Here is a 20,228-nt window from a genome sequence, read left to right on the forward strand (position 1 = left end):
ATATGAGATATAAATGTTTCAAATAAATGCAACCCAATTGTCTACATTCACAGATCAGTTCTGAGTCACTGCCCTCCACATTCGTAGACAAGGAAAAGATGTAATGATCTTGCCTGGGTCACATCCAGCTGACACTTAAAACATTAAATGATATACATTTGAGGAGTAAATCCCACTGTGTTCAATGTGGCTTAATCACTAGTAAGTGTGTTTAGGATTGCAGTCTTACTTTAATGTAGATGTGTCTTGAAAGGGGACAACTCCCCCCCCCCATCTATCAAAAGAGCAGGAGGTAAAGGAGTTTTTTCCCCTTCTGTTTCCTCCCACCCACCACCTTGACTACAGTGGCAGGGAATTAGCTATGCCAGCTCCAGTGCTAGCTTAGGTTGCAGGGCCTGTTTTTTTGTGGGGGTGTCAAGGGAATGAGGGAGTTCAGATCCTGCAGATCCATAGCCTCCCTGGCACTCCCCTAGAATGCTCTGTTTTGGCTGCCACCACTGGCAGAACACCAGCGGTGGGATATCTCTGCCCTGGTACTGCAGATGCTGGTGCTACAATCAGTTTTTTTTTAAAAAAAATCAGTAAAAAGGTTGTTCAGCATTTCATGGATATAGAGAAATCTGAGTTGTGTGGTTCTCTGAACTGTTCTTGGTAAGCTAGTAAAACATTTCACGTTAGGAGAATCCCAATGACATGATGCTAGGATAAGATGATAGGCGGACAGATACAATTATAGATGGATGGATGGGATTCTACTTTTCATTTTTCTGTTGGGTGTTCACAGCACAGTTCTGAAAAAAGTATTTTCTGAGAACACACACTCCTCATTATGCCTGTTAGGGGACACAAACTCCATCATTCAAGCCACTATGCTACTCTTACAAAACCTTTGAATTATACTACAGTTATGTTTTCCAGCATTCTCTGGAACCCAAGATTCTTCCAGTTTATAGTGTCCTAATTTGGGACTTTAAGAAACTCCTAAAATCATGCACAGTGAGAACGTGAACAAAAGCAAGCCTTTGGCCGGCTGAAGTAATCAATGTCAAAAGGTTGTTCTGTCTTGCACAGTAGGCATCACTGTGACTTATTTTCAGGTGGGAAAAGAAGTCCTTCAGGATGAATTGCTAAGATGACCTTTATTTTTCTCTTCATACAATTTTTATTAATATGTGCTTTAGAGTGGGGGAAAGGAATCCAAGGTTTAAAATGCTTAATACTTCAGGAAGATGTTTTTGATTTTACATTTACTTATTCTGGTGGATTGCTGTAGGAAATATGATCAACAATATGGAATCCTTCCCTCTTCTGACTAACAACCAATCACAATTTAAGCTGTCAATAGGCAAATATCAAAGTATTTTGAGGGAGGGAGGAAGTTATTACTTTGTTCTCATACTAATAAGCCACACATTAGGGGATTTGAAACGGCTTATGAGAACACTTACTTTCACTGAGATTGTACCACCAAATGTACACCTAAATGTCATGGTTAAAAAAGTGCAAATCTTTCATAAATCTGGATGCTGATGAATTTTCTTGGCGGCACTCAGACAAAGTGTTCCATAAGTGTGGTGGATCCTCAGTCAAGGACTTCTCAGATCTCATTTGATAACAATAACTATTAGTAGTCACAGGCAGAAGGAGGTCTCCATATATCAGCCTGCATATGCATTGAGAACTTCAGAGGAGGCCCTTCTCAGCATCCTGTCAATGGATAAGACACATTATGCTGTGACACGGGAATGGAAAATACAAAAACTTGAGAGCATCCAAAATAACCCAAAACAAAGGAGATTGTTTCTCATGATGTGGAAAAAATGTTTTGTTTTCAAAACAGCCCAACTTGTGTCGTCCAGTCCTTGTTTAAAGGCCTTCTTCAGGTGTCAAATTGAAAAACAGCCTCCATAGATCTCTGTTAGATATACCTCCCCTTCAAAGTCTCAGATAAAGCAAAGAAACAAGACATAGATTGCCAATTTATCCTTCCTCAGGGGCTGGAATCCTCAGGTTAAACTACAAGGTAAACTCCTAAGTACAGGGGAGTGCTTTGCTGAGCATAAGCTCAATGAAGTAAGAAGATCAGAAACAAAGGTCCATGCAATCCAGCATTCTAGACTGTTTCCAACAGCAGGCAACCAGGTGGTAGACAGCTCAGGAGTTGTCTGCTCTCCACATCTCTTACTCAGAGACAAATGAGTAATGAGTTCTCATATACAAATGAGTTCTATTTAGCCACTGTAGCTCATAGCTGTTGATAGATCCATGAACTTGTCTAATCATTGTAATAAGCCATCTAATATAGCGGTGATATTAGTGTGAAGAACGAATCACAGCAGACATAGACTAGGCATCAGTGGTGACTGGTGCCTACTAGACTTGGTGGGGCTGCTGAGAGATCCTGGGGGCATGGCCAGTGAGAGGTCATGGAGGCGTGGCCCAGTTATTCTGGTCTTCTCCCCATGCTCCCATGCAAAGATACTACAGACACTTAAGCACTGCTAGTTTACAAATAGTTAGCACCTAACGCAGCTAAAAAATGTCTTACTTTGGTTCAGAAGAGATCCCTGCTGTCATAGTTGTTTTTCTGCTGTGAGAAAGTCGTGTGGTCTCCACCTGTTCTGTTTTCTCTCCATGTCCTCCCTTGCAAAGCAACAGTGGACACTTACACATTGCAGTTTTATTAATATTTAGCATCTAAGTGTCTTTTCTTGGTTGAGAAGGGTCGCTGCTGTTACAATTTCTACTGTGAATTCATGCCACAATAACTGTACATTACTCAGAGGTAAACCTCCACAGAATTCCATGGGGATTGCTTCCTGGTGTCATAGGCCCCTGGAGTGTTCCTGGAGTGATCAGGAAGAAGAGGAGATAGAAGAGGATCCAGTAGAAGGGCCCAGTGGTTTGCAACAGAGAGAAGGCTTCATAGCTGTTGACAGCTCCATCCCTTTAGCTCCAGTTACAACCGAAGAAACACTGTCTGACCATGAGCCAGCCCCATTTCCTTCCCTTGCCCTCCCTCTTCACCTGAGCCTCTGCTGCCGCCACATGTGCCTCTTCTAGAGGAGGAGGAATGAGAGGTTTTACCGAGTCAGTATCCAAGGCAGATCTTGATGAAGTGCCACTGCCAAAGATGAGCAGACATATGCCCAGGCATGCCCAGATAGCACCAGCTTTTTAACTTAGGAGTGCCTTCTCCATGCAGACAGAGAGAGCCTGCCCTGAACCTACTTAGAGAGCCTCAAGGGGTGTGTCTAATTGCTGTAACAACATCTTACCTTTAAGTGGTCATGCCTAGTTATGCTGTGCAGAGATTCAGAATCCTGTGTAATCTGTAAGTTGATATTTGAAACGCTCTAAATTGAAATTCCACATTAAACATAACAGAGAAAAATACACTAATGAGTCTGAATCCAACACATTTGGCCAGGACACCTGGTATGTACAGAATTGCAGTCTGAAATGGTTAGTCTGAAAGGTGCCACACAAGACCATTAACCCCATATATTCCCAGATCTATGAGAAAATATTACTCCCTCCCCAGCCTATTCATTTCTACATCATTCCAGAATGTGTAATAAAATGTAGAACCTGACAAACCAGGGTTAAAATCCCCACTCAGCTATGAAGCTCATTGTATGACCTATGGCCAGTCACTGTCTCTCAATGATACTATGAATGCTACTTTGAGCTCCTTAGAAGAAAGGTGGTGGGCATAAATGTACTGATTAATAAGGAACAATCAAAATAATTTTTAAAAAATCTATTTCCAGCCTGCTTGTCCCTGATTTTGCACTGTGGTGCGGGTGTAGGTTTGGAATCCTGAAGAAAAAAAAAACAAGCCCTAGTGTAGTTGCCAAAACAGGGCCTCCTTCTCCTAGAAAGGAACACATGAAATAAGGTACAACAAAGTAAGTCTTCTGCTATCTTCAAGACTAACAACATTTTTATGGTGTAACATTTCATGGGCTACAAAAGATACTCTGCACATGCGCAGTTTAACATTTTAAACGCATAACTTACTGTTTTTGCTCACTTTCTGCCTTGGGTCAATTAAGTCTCAGACTTACCTTTTATATTCAATAATAGGCAAAAAACTTTGCAGTTTAAGAATGTACCTATAGCCAACAGATATTTGTATCAAACTTTAAAAAGCAGGGAATTTAAAAATTGGGCAGCTATAGTGAATGCACCAGGGGAGGGGGAAGGAGGGGATTGGAAGGGGAGGGGTGAAGGAAGAAGGAGGGAAAGGGCAAAAGGGAGGGGAGCGGAGGAAGGAGGAGGGGAGCGGAGGAAGGAGGAGGGGAGGGCAGGTTTGCTCATTTGCATGCTTTTTGAGTTCAGTGGGATTTACTCCTGTGCAATCATGCTTAGGATAGGTGAAACTGACCTGGGGGAGGAGCAGGGAGGGGGGGAGGAGGGCGGGGAGGAGATTGGATGGGTGGGCACTGGGAACAGGGGAAGCTCCTTTTATTTCCAAAAGGAAAATATTGTGAATGGTATCATTCTTTTTCAGGGTTTTCCCCACCTTTTTATTTTACAGCAGACACATGAAATCTCCTACCCAAATTTAAACCAAAGCTGTCCCTGGCCACATCCGCACCAGGCCTTTATCTCACTTTAGGCAGTCATGGCTTCTCCCAAAGAATCCTGGGAAGTGTAGTTAGTGAAGTGTGCTGAGAGTTGCTAGGAGACACCCTGTTCCCCTCACAGAGCTTCAGTCAGAGTGGCTGACTATTAAACCACTCTGCCCACTGGAGCTCTGTCAAGGGAATAGGAGTCTCCTCTCAACACACTTCACAAACAACACTTCCCAGGATTCTTTGGGGGAAGCCATGACTGTCTAAAGTGAAATAAAGGTCTGCTGTGGGTGTGGCCCCTTGATTAGGCAAGCCCAGAACCTGTGAGTCTGGCTTTTAGAACACTGACAGTTGGTTCTTACTGAGCATGCCTAGGTTTATCATTGACTTCAATGCTAAATTTCTTAAATTAATTAAAAATCAGCCAGGCATTTTTTTAACCTTTAAACTGCAGAAGATGAAGGTCAGAGAATAAGGCAAGGTCAGTAAAAGGATTACAGGTATGTTGTGAACATGTCTGATTTTTAATTAACCAACCAAGAGGTCTTCTGTATCTTTAAAAGTTGTGCACGGTAAGGGAGAATTCCACCTTGGGGTTTTTCTCATTACAGCCTTGCAAGAACACCTGCACTTGGCTGACTTTCTCTTCTCCTAAAGATACAGGATCAGTCTCAGGCCCTGAACCTGGCAACCCTATCCCCTTCCAATCTTTTAAAGGCCCCTGTGAGCAAAAAACTTGCAGAAAGAGTCGGAGTTTGATTTCAGGATATATACTTACTGAAATCGCCTCCTAACTTTCCAAAAGCCTTTGTGAGCAAGGAAGCTTACAGAAGGGTCTTTAATTGAGCAGGTCACCCCCTTACAGTAAAATCCTAACCACATCTACTTAGACCTAGTCCCATTGAATTCAGTGGGACTTACTTCCATGTAAGTGGGCTTCAGATTGCAGCATTATCAAGGGAGAAAAAAGCGGAATTGGAGCATGATCCACCACCTCCTACCAACTTTCTGAGAGCACGCTTGTGAGCTTTGAGAACAGAAAGGTGGGTGGGACATTAGGAAAGTGGTGAATTAATGCAGTCTCCTACTCCTAACTTTCCAAAAGCCTTTGGGAGTAAACACACTTGCAGTAGAGTAGGACAACTACCAAGCACATGGAGAGTGAGTGTGCAGAGAAACTGGAAAATAACTCACCTTCACCAGCTACCCCCTCCTGACAGACCATCAAGTGCAGAGACACAGACCACCATTTCTCCCAATCCTCCAATAGTGCCCACAAGCCCATTCAAAAAATAAATGCAACTAGCTTAAGAAGTAAAACCCCCCCCGATAAATCTTTAGAATAGAAAGAGGCTCACACACTCCACTGTTGCTCTCTCCCTGTGAACACTGATCAATAAAACCCCTCACTCACTCCCCAGCCCAGTCCTGCGAGCAAAAGGAGCACAGAGAGGCAGACTGACATTTCTCCTCTCAGTTGTTGCTCCATCCATTCCCAAAAATAAAAGCAAACAAAATAAAAAATAGTTTTGCATTTATTATAGAAATACAAGATTGAGACTCACACTATATACAGCATTTTACTCTCACAGCTCTGAGCATGTTCAGAACCTATGTATGATTCTGATACAGGCCAAGACTACCAAATGGGGCTGTTCTGGAAGCAGGCCAGACTCCTCCCTGGCTCCTCTGTAATTTGCTATAGTGCCTGTGTCAAATAGGGCTCACAACATCAGGAGGACTAGGAACCTTCCTAAGAGGGCTGACAAGCAGGCAGACTAAGGGGAGAGACCTCTTTGCCATAGCTACACTTTTGGATTAGGATTGGCTAAGTGGTGCACAGAGTATCAAGGAATACACAAAACAGCTGAGTAGTGATTCATATGCAAAACGAAGCCTTTTATAAGAGATCTTCAGATAATAGAATAGTAAGAACGAAGTGAATAACAGTAAGAAAGAGACGTCACTAGGAGAAGTGAAGTGTAAGTAATTTTAAAGTGAAAAATATTTTGTCATTAATATATAATGTTATAATGTGTAAAAAAATTTTAAAAAATGATATGTTTAAATATGTTTATGTCGTAGCCCCTGACGAAGGCTATTAACCAAAGCCGAAACGCGTTGGGCAGTCTTATGAAGAAAAAGTTTTTTTATGAAGAAAGAAATAAAATAAAAGAAAATACAACAACGTTCATCATTTTTGGTGTATGATATTTATGGTTTTACAGCAAAACCCTCTTTTTCCTCTACTACCAATTGTTCTTTGACCACCATCTGTACTTTTTTGCACAGAGCTAATTGGCCAGCGAACAAGAAACTAATTGGCCAGAGAGCAGTAGATTGACATAAATGTTTGCAAAGGTTCACTGAGTTCAAATAGAAGCATAAGACATGTGCGGAACAAGAAAGAGTGTGTAGCTTTGAGATTATTGGGGATTTTTAATTGTTTGATGTTCTCATTAGGAGAGCTGTGCCCCAGTAGCCCTAGTGGACTAGCTTCCACCGCTAGGCATAGAAGGAAAAGGGATCCATAAAAAAGAAAAGTGTTGATGGTGTTGATGAGTATCAACACACTACATGGCTAATTGAGAAGAGGCTGTCAAAACCCAGAAGCCCAATAGTCCAGTATAGGGAAGGTGCACCTAAGGATATCGAACTTCTGATGTAGGACATAGAAAGAAAGGATATTTTGTCACTATCTACTGTACAGGTGGAGAGTAGAAATGATCAGCTTTTCTCTATTTAATCTATTCTCTGTGGCCCTCCAAGCAATGCTAATAGCATTGTTTCTGTCAGGCAGGTCAAGAGCTTTTGAAGAATTCATGGGTACATGTTGCACGGATGATAAATATGATAAATAGTTCCCTGGCTGTGTGATTATATAATGACAGCCACATTCATTCACCTGTCTATCAAAAGAACTGCATTTAAAGTTTGAACTCGCCTCCCATGGGTCCTGAGAATTGCAGATGGAGTGTTGGTTTATACTTTTTTTTTGTATGTTTCTTAACAGTGGGCTAAGTGCAGAGAGGTTAAACAGGAGTCCCTTTTGCTTAGTAATCCATTAGCTAATGGGTGTGTAAGCCCATCACTAAGTTCTGTTTATTCCTTAACACCATTAAGGAACACCTACTGTGCAGAAGAACTCACCTGACAAATAAGAGTGATAGTTGAAATAAAATATATATTAAGAGCTGTTAGAAGGTTGCTCTGTATTGTTTAACACTCAGAGGGCATAACTGGGATCTAAAGAAGAGCAAAGTGTTACACACTGACACATGGGAGCCTGAGCACTTTGCTAGAAATATTACTGCTGGATTACTCTGGCTGTCTGTAGATTGTAGCAGCATAGATCATAACCTGCAAGAGAGTGTGTGCGTTTATTCCAAAGACAACAGCTTTCTGAGCCCTTTTTTAGAGCTCAGATTTACCAATCATAGTTCCCTGGTGCAATCACCTTAACTCTTAAGACCTGAGGTGGAGACTTGTTGTAGAAGATTGGAGATTATTCTGAAAAAAAGAAGCATTGTTTGATCTAGCTTACTGTTTGAGGTGGCCAAGGGATCCTTGTGCGTGTCCTTTTTTTCATTCACTAGACATCATATCTTCAGTGGGCTGCACTCATCTGCCTTCCTGGGTGCCTGTGCTTCCAGAAAACCCAATGAACTCCTTCATTGGACTTTCCAGCAACTGTAAATCATGGGTGGGAAACTGGATCTGGCTGATGAACCAGATCCCTATCTCCAACATACCCTGTGGGCCAACTTTGACATGTAGGTGGGGCCATTTACTTGTCAGTCACCTGACACCACAATGAAATCAAACCATGTGGGCAAAGGAACAGTACTTTGCAAGCCCCGATTGTTAGGGCTTGCAAAGTGCCATGCATGAGGTTTTACAAGTGCCATCGATCTGCTTGATTGGTGGTGCCTGCAAATGCTTTTTCAACCCATATATGTCTTTGCATTGCCTGGACCCAACGTTAGATATAGCTTCAGAGGTACATATATGTACCTGACCACTGTTTCTTTTTATTAATTTATTTTAAGAGACGTCTTTTCTTTCTTAAAAAAAATCAGTGCATAAAATGATTTTTAAGGTAAAAGGAAGAACGTCCCTTAAAAAGAAATCAATGAGAACACTGAACTCAGGTGCTCAGTAGCCCCTCCCCCACTTCAATTAAAATCCAAGGGAATATGTCATGATTGATAATTCCTCCCATGGAGCTTTTTAAGATCAGGAAGCACAGGCAGCTGGGGAGGTTGCAGAATATTGGAGAAAGATTTAATGTGAAGGAAAGCACACACATCATTCATGGCCACTTCATAACAATAGATTAATCCCAATCTTGCACTAACTAAAATTATAAAGAAATTCTAAAACACCCTGTGAAAGAGGCTTCCATGTTTCTGCTTCTTTCATGGGTGAAAGAACCTATGAAGGTGTTGGCACTGCACTAGTCAAACATTTCAGTTTTCTCACAGCAATTATTATGCACCTGCACATTAAGTGCAATTATTTTATTTCATTGAGGCTGTACTCCTATGCACCATTACGAGTCTAATTTAACAGCATGGGAATTCTTCTAAATATGTACAGTTTGGGGCTGTTTGGTAAAGAGCATTACTCTGTTTGGGTGCCCACTAGGCAAGGCCTGATCACAGATATTTTCCTGTAAGGGCTAAACATTCTCTTTGTAAAAGTAGCCACAGAGAGGGAATGGGCAGAGTAAGTAACAGGCACAAGATACTTGGTGGGTATTAGAAGCTGGCCTCCCTCACTAAAGAAATTCAGAAGCCTTACTATTAAAATGGCCACTACCCTACCACTTAAACACAAGTACGGCTAAAGTTTTTGTTTGTTAATTTGTTTCAGGTGAGGATGTCAAACAATAAATTTTGGGTTGTTTCAATAATAGCCAGTTTTATATAATATATACTACAGTATTAAAACAATGTCAATAAAGAAACCAAAATACACTGTGGGCTATAAATTATACACCCACACCTTCAACTGAATGTCTTCTACAAGATGGCATTGAATTTTGCCTGGCCCAATACTTTCCCACATGGTACCACATACCAATAGTAGCCAAAATATGTAAAGAAGAATATGGAACTGGGGGTGTGCCCCCTAAAAGAATCTTTGGGCCACCACACATGATATATGCACATCTCTAGGAGAGTGCCCCCTCCTAATAGCAACAGCATTGAATTGTATCTGGCCTGTGCTTTGTTTGGGCATCATACACTTTCAGATATGGCACCTTGTGCAAACAATGGCCAAAACACATCAAAGGGAATTAGGGACAGTGGGTATGTACCTCACAAACAAGCTTTCTGCCACCATAAATCATACACTCACACTTCTAGGAAAGTGTCTTCTATGATGTGGCAGTGATTTGTATCTTGCCCAACATAGTGCTATGTGTGAGTTTACTCCAATAATAGCAAAAGACATAAAAAAGAATCAGGAACTGGGGATGTACACCCCTACAATAGCAATTGGGAAACCTCAAATCATATATTCACACCTCCAGGAGTGAGTTCATACATATTTTGGAATTTTTTTTCATGTGGACCCATGCATTTGTTAATATTTTGCACCAAACAAAGCACTGAGCCAAACCTGATTCTATGATATCCCGTAGAGAACACTTTGTGGTAGACCAAAGCTTCTTGTGGGTTGCACACACCCAGTTCCTTATTCTCCTGTCTGTATTTTGGCTGTTATTGGCACAAGCCCACACACTTGACAATGCCTTGCATCCAAACAAAGCATTGGGTTGGATATAAGTCTATGTCAACTCTAGATAACACTCTCCCAGTGCACACACCCAGTTCCTTATATTTTTACATATTTTGACTTTTATTGACATGCACACATATATTTGAGTGTTGGGCTAGACACAGTTTAATGTCATCTCATAGAAGACACTCCTACTCTTTGGATGGCCCAAACATTTTCTGGGGAGCCCACCACCAGCTGTTGAGTATTTATTGCACATTTGGATATTATTGGTAGGGGTGCACCATGCTTATTAGTGTCTTGCACCCAAATGAAGCATTGGGCAGGATGTAATTAAATACTATCTCATAGAGGATTCTATCTTGGAGATGTGGGTATATCATTTATGGTGGCTCAAAGCTTATTTAGAGAGCATACCCCCAATTCCTTATTATTTTTTTCTTATTTTGTCTATTACTGGCAATAATATATCATAGGTTGACAGTTTGACATAAATTTTATGGATTAAGGTGCCATGGTTCATGAGAAAGATGTTGTAGGCTGGTGGCCATTTTGGAAAATGGCTTTCACAGATTTCTGCCAACCTGCACATAATGTCTACCCATTTTTCCCCATTCCAAATTATGTCTTCTGTGTCGTCCAAATGGAAATCACCATCCGTAAAGACTTTCCTACTACTGAGACTGAACTAATTGGCCAAGAGTACCAGATGATCCAAGAAAGCATATCAAGAAGGAAGCAAGTAATAGCACACATATACCTGAATTTATTCAAAATATTCCTTTCAATTATGCCAATGTCAAGAGCGCCTTGTGGTTTGTATCAGAAGGCTGTCATCACAACCACATTAAAGTTCTCTGGCCTTCATGCAATTTGGTGACATTTGGAGTACATTCTGATAAGGGAGTAACTTTCATGGCCCTTAAATAAAAGTGATGCTATAAGACTCTGTATACTAGCTTGCTCTTGATCAAAAGGAATCATTTGCCCAATTTCCATTCTTACCACTTAAGGTACGAGAGAGAGCTGAGAACCTCTAAGAAGTCTATCCCTCATTCTATGACTTTGGGAGAAGCTACTAAACCCTACTACTAACCAATTTTATATTTTTATTTGGGTTCCATTTGAAATGAATGTTCTTATTGGAAATGATGGTCTACAGTACCTTTTATTTTTAAAAATGTCCATCTAAGTAATTTGACCACTAGAATGTTGCATCATGTGTGTCTTCCATTTCTAAGGCATGTGTTTTATAAAATCATCAATAGCAACACGATGTTTTAAAATAGAATAATACATGAGCGTTACTATTTGAAAAGATAGTGCCATCTTGGATTTTTGCAGTTAATTCTTATTTATTTATTTAATTATACTTGTATACCGCCCCATAGCCGAAGCTCTCTGGGAGGTTTACAGTAACTAAAAACATTAAAACAAATACAATTTAAAACAGATCTTATAAAAACAATTTAAAAATTTAAACAGTATAAAACACATGCTAAAATGCTATTTGCAGCCATTGTGCATTTGCAATAAAAATACCAGAGTATGGCAATCATCCGGCACATAAGGAGGATAGCTTAGTAAGCATCTAGCCAAGAAGAGGCATCTGACTGAGGCAGAAGTCTTGGGAAGACATCAGAGAAAATTTCAGTCTTTCTCCGTCATCTTGTTGTGTGTTTCCTCTAAATAAATGTATCTCTGGATTAACACATTTTGCTTGCTGTGTATTGTCTTGTTCAGAAGGCAGTTGAGAAGGCTTTGGCATGAGCAGAATATTTGAATGGGAAGAAATTGTTTCATTTTTGGAGCCGAAGCCAGTTGGAGCACTTGGGCCTGCATTAGAGGTCAGAACATTCCTGGGCCAAGATGTACGATATGATAACCCCCAAATGGCTGTGCATGTAGGGAACTCCATTCTCCAAGAGCTGCACTGGGCTCCCTCCTGAATGCCTTTTAGATGAGCCCAACATACTTTTACTGGAAAAGAGCTGTAGCTCAGTGGCAGAGCATCTGCTTTACATACCGAATGGCCAAGATGCATTCCCTGGCAACTCCAGGTAGGTCTGTTAGAGATCATCCGAAATCCTAAAGAGCTGCTGCCAGGCGTTGTTGACAATACTTAGCTAGATGGACCACTGGTCTCACGCAGTATAAGGCAGCTTCCTATGTTCCTATGTATTTTCCCATTGGCCAGGAATTATGCCAGGAATCAGGGGATCAACAGTGTGTTTATGTGATTGTAGGCTGCTTGTTTGTTTGGTGTTCATTGAGTTAAATATTTTATTTATTTTAATTGTGTCATTAATAATGTTTTTCTACTGTATTGCTTTCATTTCTCTGTTGGGAGCTGCACTGGAAGGATCTATGAACCTCTTAAGTTGAACTACTTTTTATTCTTAGAATCTTAAGACTGCTGCCCTGGGTTGTCCCAGTGACCTGTAATATTAGTTGAGTTTGGGGATCTAGTCTGGTGTTCTCATGGATATGATAATGCTCCCTGCATGAGAACAGCCCCAACACATAAGAGCTTTGCCCTTTGAAAATGTTGAAGGCTTCTCGACCAACAGCCAGTGAAAACTAACGAGGATAGAAACACCCACATACACGCGGGTATATACACGTGCGGGACCACGATACCTTGCGGAACACCTCTTCCAATATGAACCGGCCCGTGCACTACGTTCTGCTACGAAGGCCCTCCTCCGGGTTCCAACTCACAGGGAGGCCCGGAGGGTGATGACAAGATCTAGGGCCTTCTCAGTGGTGGCCCCCGAACTATGGAACAGTCTCCCCAAGGAAGTACGCCTGGCGCCGACTCTGCTCTCCTTCGGGCGCCAGGTCAAAACCTTCCTATTCTCTGAAGCATTTTAAGTTACACTGATTTACTTTTTAAAATGTTTATTGTATTGGATTGATGATTGTATTTTAGTATTATTTTGTTATTCATTGTATTTTTATGCTATTTTATGTTCACCGCCCAGAGAGCTATTGCTAGTCGGGCGGTATATAAATTTAATAAATAAATAAATAAATAAATAAATAATACACCCACGTAGTGACTGCCTTTCTGCACCTCTTCTTTCTATCCCTCGTTCTCTCCCTTTCATAGCTAATTCTATTTGCTCCATTCCCTTCCAAAGGGAAAAGTCTGCCACCAAGAAAAAAAGATAATCGTTAAATGATGGAAGCAGGAAGGCATCCAGCTGCTCATCCAGTGCTCAAATTATTTATTTATTTATTATTTGATTTATATCAAATAAATTTAAATTATAAAGGGAAGGGAAGAATATGAGGAGAAGGGCTGCAGCTCAGGTAGAACATCTGCTTCCCATGCAGAATGGCTGAGTTTCAGTCCCCAGCAACTCCAGATAGGGCTGAGAATGTCCTTTCTAAAACTCTGGAGAGCAACTGACAGTCAGTGTTAACTGAGTTAACGTGGACCAATGGTTTGCCCTCCAAGCTCCGCTTCTCCTAGGTCTACGCAATTTTAGCCAAAACAGGGTCTCTAGCTTTTAAAGCAGACAGTAAAAGAGCTGTCACAAACAATAAGGGGGATGGGCTGTAATAAAGGGAAAATGAGGTCATTCTTTGCTGTGTATATATGTGATCTCTATGTCCTGCAGCTTTCTACACCTATTGGCACGGGAACCTTCAAACAGGCAGAGCTGTCTCCTGGTGCATCTGCTCTCTTCCTGGTGAGCATAACTTGTCGTAAGGTTCTAATAGGCACCCCTTCCTATTGCATTTAAAATTTTGCATGGATATATGTAGACAAAAAACATTGCGGTTTAAGAATGTACCTATAGTCCACAGATATTTCTATCAAACTTTAAAAAGCAGGGAAATTGGGCAGCTATAGTGAATGCACCAGGGGAGCAGGAGACCTGAACTCCTCTCTGAGATATTGGACTGCCCTACAAATTGGTCAAAATGCAAACACAATTTGGGTTGGTCTTTCACAGTCCAATCCACTTCCTGTGTAGCTTGGAAGAATTTGCTAACATGTGCCTCCATCATACTTTGGACACATAATGAGAAGACATGATTCACTAGAAAAGACAATAATGCTGGGAAAAACAGAAGGGAGCAGAAAAAGAGGAAGGCCAGACAAAAGATGGATTGATTCTATAAAGGAAGCCACAGACCTGAACTTACAAGATCTGAACAGGGTGGTTTATAACAGATGCTATTGGAGGTCACTGATTCATAGCGTCTCCAGAAGTCGTAATCAACTTGAAGGCACATAACAACAACATTTATTTTATTTTATTTATAAAATGTATAGGCTGCCCTTATATCAAAGTGATTCCAGAGCAGTTCCAACATACCATTAAAAATACAACAGGAACATAAAAAAACTATACGGTTGTTAAGTCAGTCATTAATCAAACTAATCATTAAATATAACATCCTGAGAATGCTTAAGTCACTGAGTGGTCTTCTAATTCAGAACAAATGCCTGAGAGAATGAGATTTCTTTTACATGATGGTGGAATCCAAGGCACCTCCGGGGGGAAGGCATTCTTCAGTTGAGGGGTCACAACTGAGAAGGCCCTCTTGTATGTCACCACACAGTGGGCCATACCATTCAGTGAGGTAATGTGGGCCATACCATTCAGTGAGGCCCCCTCTTGCTGACTGTGGGGTCTGTGATGGATGGTATGGGAGAAGGCACTGTAACAAATAGTGGACCCTGGTCATACATATTATACTCATATCCCATCTTTCTTGCCAGCAGTTGAAGCCAGCAAATCTTTTTAGATGTCCTACTGAAGTTTGGACTAATGGCTCCGATCCTCCCCTGCAGGAGTAGTGGACAGAGACAAATGGAACCCACAGGATTCCTGAATGCCTGGGGGGGAGAGGTTCCAGTAGCTAGAGCAAGTGACCCCATTAAAGCCCTTGACATACTGTGGAACACCGAAACACATCGGGCTCTTGACATGGTTGCCCCAAGCACTCCTTCTGGCATTGTGGAGCCTGTTTTATTTATTTATTTATTATTTGATTTTTTTCCACCCTTCCTCCCAGCAGGAGCCCAGGGCGGCAAACAAAGTGCTAAAAACACTTTAAAACATCATAAAAACAGATCTTAAAATACATTAAAACAAAACGGCGTTAAAAATATTTTTTTTTAAAAAAAAACTTTTTAAAAGGGTTAAAAGCATTATTAAAAAACATATTAAACAATTCTAACTCTGTTTTGCACCTTGGTACACCGGTGAACTAAGGGCAATGAAACAGGCTGGACAATGGCTGGAGTGCAATGGCAAAAGATGTGCTCTGAGGCTGACTGCGCACAAATGAAAAACATAACCGTGCCTACTATGTGGTAGTGAGGGCAGTGAAGAAAGCTCACTTCTCTGCCTCCATTGCCTCCTCAAGTAGCTGTCCAATGGAGTTTTTTTGTATTGTCTGAAGTCTGTTAATATGTACTCCAGAAAACAAAGTTTGAGACCTTTTGGAAACCTACTATGAATTGTTTGCAAGGCACTGTGAGGGTAAAGTTGCTCGTCTCTGTAGCAATCTTGATGCCTGATCCACATTTACTATAGTGAAGTGTCCAGTGCAACATCTGCTGCAACTTCTTGGGATCAGTTTCAGTTGATGTGGCCTATGACATGGACAAGGTAATGATGCAGCCAGCAACATGTTTTCTTGACCCTTGCCCTTCTTGGCTTATTAAAGTTTGCCAAAGGGGTATAACCAAGTGGATCCAGCATGTGGTGAACACATCTCTGTGTGAGAGAATGGCCCCATCCATCCATGAAGAGGCAGTGAATTTATTGCTCCTGAAAAAGCCCACCCTGGACTCATTGGTTTGTGACAACTATTGCCTGGTCACAAATATCCCCATTTTAGGGAAGGTGATCGAAAGGGTTGTGGAGCAGCAATTGCACGAACTTCTTGGATGAAACAGATTATCTTGACTCATTCCAATCTGGGTTCAGGCCTGGTTATGGGACTGAATCAGCCTTGGTTATCCTGATGGATGACCTTTTGCCAGGAGAAAGACATGGGGAGTGCAAGCCTGTTATTCTTACGTGATCTCTCAGCAGCTTTTGATACCATTGGCCACAACAATGAAGACTTTCTTGCATGTCACCACACAGTGGGCCATGCCCATTGGGGAGACAGTGTGGGGTCTGGGGCTGACCGACTGTGGGGTCTGGGATGCATGGTATGGGAGAAGGTGCTTCTGAGCTGACTTGGTGAGATGGATATTGATGGTACTTTTTTACAGTGATTCTGATCCTATATCAGTTTTAGAAAATAGCATTGGCAAATTATTTTTTAGCCCCCTGGCAGTTGTACTGTGAGGTGCTGCAAGGTACCATCTTGTACCCAATGGCATTTATCATCTATGTGAAGCCATTGGGAGTGGTCATTAGGAGATTTGAGGTGAGGGGTTAGCAGTATGCTGATGATACTCAGTTCTATTTCTAGATAATATCTGAATCAGGAGAGGCTGTGCAAACCCTGAGCCGGTGCCTGGACCCAATGGTGGGTTGGATGAGGGCTAATAAACTGTCTCTGAATCCTAGCAAGATGGAGTCACTGTGGGTAGCAAGACTGTCTGGATAATTGGTCAATTGCCTGCTTTGGATGCGGTCATACTCCTTCTGAAAGTGCAGGTTCATAGTCTGGGGGTGCTCCTGGATCCATCTTTGTTGCTAGAGGCCCAGGTGACCTCAGTGGCTAGGAGTGCCTTTTACCAGCTTCGGCTAGTCAGACAGCTGCAGCTGTTTCTCAACTAGGATAGCCTGGCCACTGTTGTCCATGTGCTGGTAACCTCCAGGCTGGATTACTGTAATGTGCTGTATGTGGGGCTGCCCCTGAGGTTGGTCCAGAAGCTGCAGCCAGTGCAAAATGTGGTGACATGACTGTTTACTGGAACAGGACATCACCAACATATCACCCCATTGCGGATATAATTTCACTGTCTGTCTATTAGCTACTGCACTACTTTCAAGGTGCTGGTTTTGGTGTATTAAGCCATATACAGTTTGGGACCAGATTACCTGAAAGGTTGTTTTACCCCTTATATACCCAGTCAGTCACTTCACTCTGCAGGTGAAGGCCTCCATCTTATCAGAAGATCTTCTCTGTACAAAATAGGAAGCGGACCTTTAGTGTTGTGACACCTCCTCTTTGGAATTCACTCCCCTTAAATATTAGACAGATGCCATTTCTGTTGTCTTTTCTGCATCTACTGAAGACCTTTCTCTTTCAGCAAGCCTTTTAAGCAGAGACTGTATCCCAGTCTGTATATGTACTGGAATTGCTTTTTAAATGTTTTTTTTTAAGATGTTTTGTTTTTAAAGATGTTTTTGTGTTTGCTGCCCTGGGTTCCTTTTGGGAGGAAGGGCGGGATAAACATTTAATAATAAATAAATTAATTAATAAAGCTTTAAAAAGTTTTAAACATTTTTTTTTAAAAAAAATTGTTTTGTGTTATTGTTTGCTGCCCTGTCCTCCTTCGGAAATAAGGGTGGGATAGAAATTTTAGTATTATTATTATAAATGGTGCCCTCCTCTTTATCCTCACCACAACCCTGTGAAATAGATCAAGTTGAAAGCACAGAATATGTGGTAAGACCAAGATCACTCAGTAAGCCTCATGGCAGGGTACACATTTGAAACGGTGTCTCTGTCTTGATCTGACATGCTAACCACTACACCACTATGGCTTTCTTAAAGCTAAACTATTAACACATGAGCATCCCTCTCTCCCACTAGGCCAGGGATGGGGCCCTTCAGATGTTGCTGGACTGCAACTCCCATCACCTGTGACAATTGACCGTGTTGAGTAAGGCTGATGGACACTGGAAGTCCAACAACATCTGAAGAGCCATAGGTTCCCCACTATTCAGTTTGCTACATATAGTCATTGATGTGCTGGTATGATAGAAGTCACTGATGGTCATTAAGTTGTGACCTGTTGACCAGAATTTAAAATTCACTTCCAGACGTTTGCCACACATGTGATGTAACCAGAATAACTTGAACTTGTGACTGTGTGAACAAGAGGCATAAGGGGGTAATAATGCATGACAAGAAATCAGAAAGAATTTGTATACTATAATAAACATGACTGTGAAGGGCAACAGAAGTAATTAACCTGAGACTTTCGGGATGCAAAGCATGTGCTCTGCTACTAATCTTCAGCCCTCCCCATCTGCTGAATGGCTGTTCATGCTTTAGGTTTTATTAACATGTTTTGTGTATTTAGGCGGAATTGTAGACTAGCTCCAGTGTCTGTCATGAATTTTCTACCTCAGGTGCTAGAATAAAGCTTCTCTAGCTAATATTAACTGACTCATTCATTCTTTAAATAAAGTGAACTTGTTCTTTCTCTTCTATAAAAGGGATGCTCATCACCTGCTTCCACATTCGTCAGTTATACCGTTACACTGTGGGCTGCTTCACCTGACCACCTTTTGGAACTTAAAAATATATAAATATATATTTATTTAACACTACAATCCCAGATGTAAAGTTAGCACTCAAAGGCAAGTGGTTCAAAAACTGCTGCTCGTGATTCTTTTGACGGATCACTTGTACAATCAATTCACCACGTCAGTTTTTAATCCACAGCGGCTGTAACAAAATCAGAATTATTTATATGTTTAAAACTGTTTTGAAATTGTGTTCAGGTAAGAAAGTATTAATAGAATGTTTATAGGTGCAGGGAAGCTATGGTTTACAAGTGGGAGGGGATGTGCAAGTGAGAATTCCCAGAGGAGTTTGAAAGAGAAAACCCACTGAGGTTTGACAGTTAGAGATAGATAGAATTAGGGATCAAGAAGAGCATATCTAGTTAGAAGGACTGGGGTTTTGGGGGAGGATTTCATTGGGATTAGGGGTGTAAGCTAGGTAGGTAGGATAGGAACAATGACAACTTATTCTTGTATATAATAAAGTTAGTTTGATTCAAAATCCCATGTGTCAGTCTGACCAAACATACTACCAAACTAAGGTGCTATTGTGTACCTATACCTATTCCAATTTAACAGATAGATTACACCAGTGGTCACCTTGTGGGGAAAAGGTGGTGGGGCTGAAGCTTGTTGTTCAGAGGACATATCTGGCCCAGGCTGAGGCAGACTTTTTGGGATTTCCTGATCCAGGCATTTGGGGGGTTATCCCAGAGACACAGGAACGTCACGGCAGCTATTAAAAGTCTGCATGGATGGAAATCGCCCCACCCACAAGATGTTGGATGGATTGGCCATGTACTTAATTTGGAAATAAGAAGTATGGATCTACAACAAAATCTTGACAGCTTAGCCATCACCTGTAACAGGAACATTCCTGTTCAAGGCTTAAACCTGTTCAACCTTGAATTGTTCAGGGCTTGTGTTGGGAAAGGAGGGACAAAACAAGTTCTCATCCCCTCTTTTCCACCTTGTTGAAAAGTCCTCCTGCTAGCTTAAGCATGGGGCTTGCAGTGAGCCTTAGACCTTAGAAGAGTGATAAGGTAAAACGTTTTTCCCCATCACTAACTTCCTGACCTCCCAGTGTAGAATGGAAAGGAGTGTTTTCTAACCTTATGGCCCATGTCCTCCTGATTCTACCCCCTTCAGGACAAGATGTTACATAAAAAGTAACAGTAGCCATAATAGTCCATAATAAAAATTCCAAGATACATATCAGGGCAGTACATAGGGTATTGCTTCATACTGAGTCAGACCCACTGGTCCATCTAGCTCAGTATTGTCTATGCTGACTAGTTGTGGCTCTCCAGGGTTTCAGCCAGGGAGTCTTTCCCAACCCTACCTGGGGATGCAGCCTTCTGCATGCAAAGCAGTTGCGCTACCACTGAGCTATGGTTGTTCCCCTAATAAAGGACCTTTATTAGGCTAACTAAAATGTTTCAGACTAGTGTGCAAGCTT

General features: G+C 41.5%; 1 long non-coding RNA gene across 2 annotated transcripts; it reads right to left on the bottom strand.

The window, feature by feature from the left end:
* Positions 1–1,155: 1,155 nt before the first annotated feature.
* On the bottom strand, positions 1,156–5,947 carry LOC133382277 (uncharacterized). 2 transcript variants are annotated; one of them, XR_009761890.1, is made up of 4 exons: positions 5,775–5,947; positions 3,279–3,332; positions 2,549–2,643; positions 1,156–1,707 (listed from the first exon to the last, which is right to left on the bottom strand). It is a non-coding gene; the product is annotated as an uncharacterized LOC133382277 (long non-coding RNA). The 2 variants fall into 2 exon arrangements; XR_009761889.1 differs by having other exon boundaries at positions 3,279–3,356.
* Positions 5,948–20,228: the final 14,281 nt, after the last annotated feature.

Source organism: Rhineura floridana, chromosome 3, assembly GCF_030035675.1.
Source record: "Rhineura floridana isolate rRhiFlo1 chromosome 3, rRhiFlo1.hap2, whole genome shotgun sequence".
In the NCBI taxonomy this organism is placed as follows: Eukaryota; Metazoa; Chordata; class Lepidosauria; order Squamata; family Rhineuridae; genus Rhineura; species Rhineura floridana.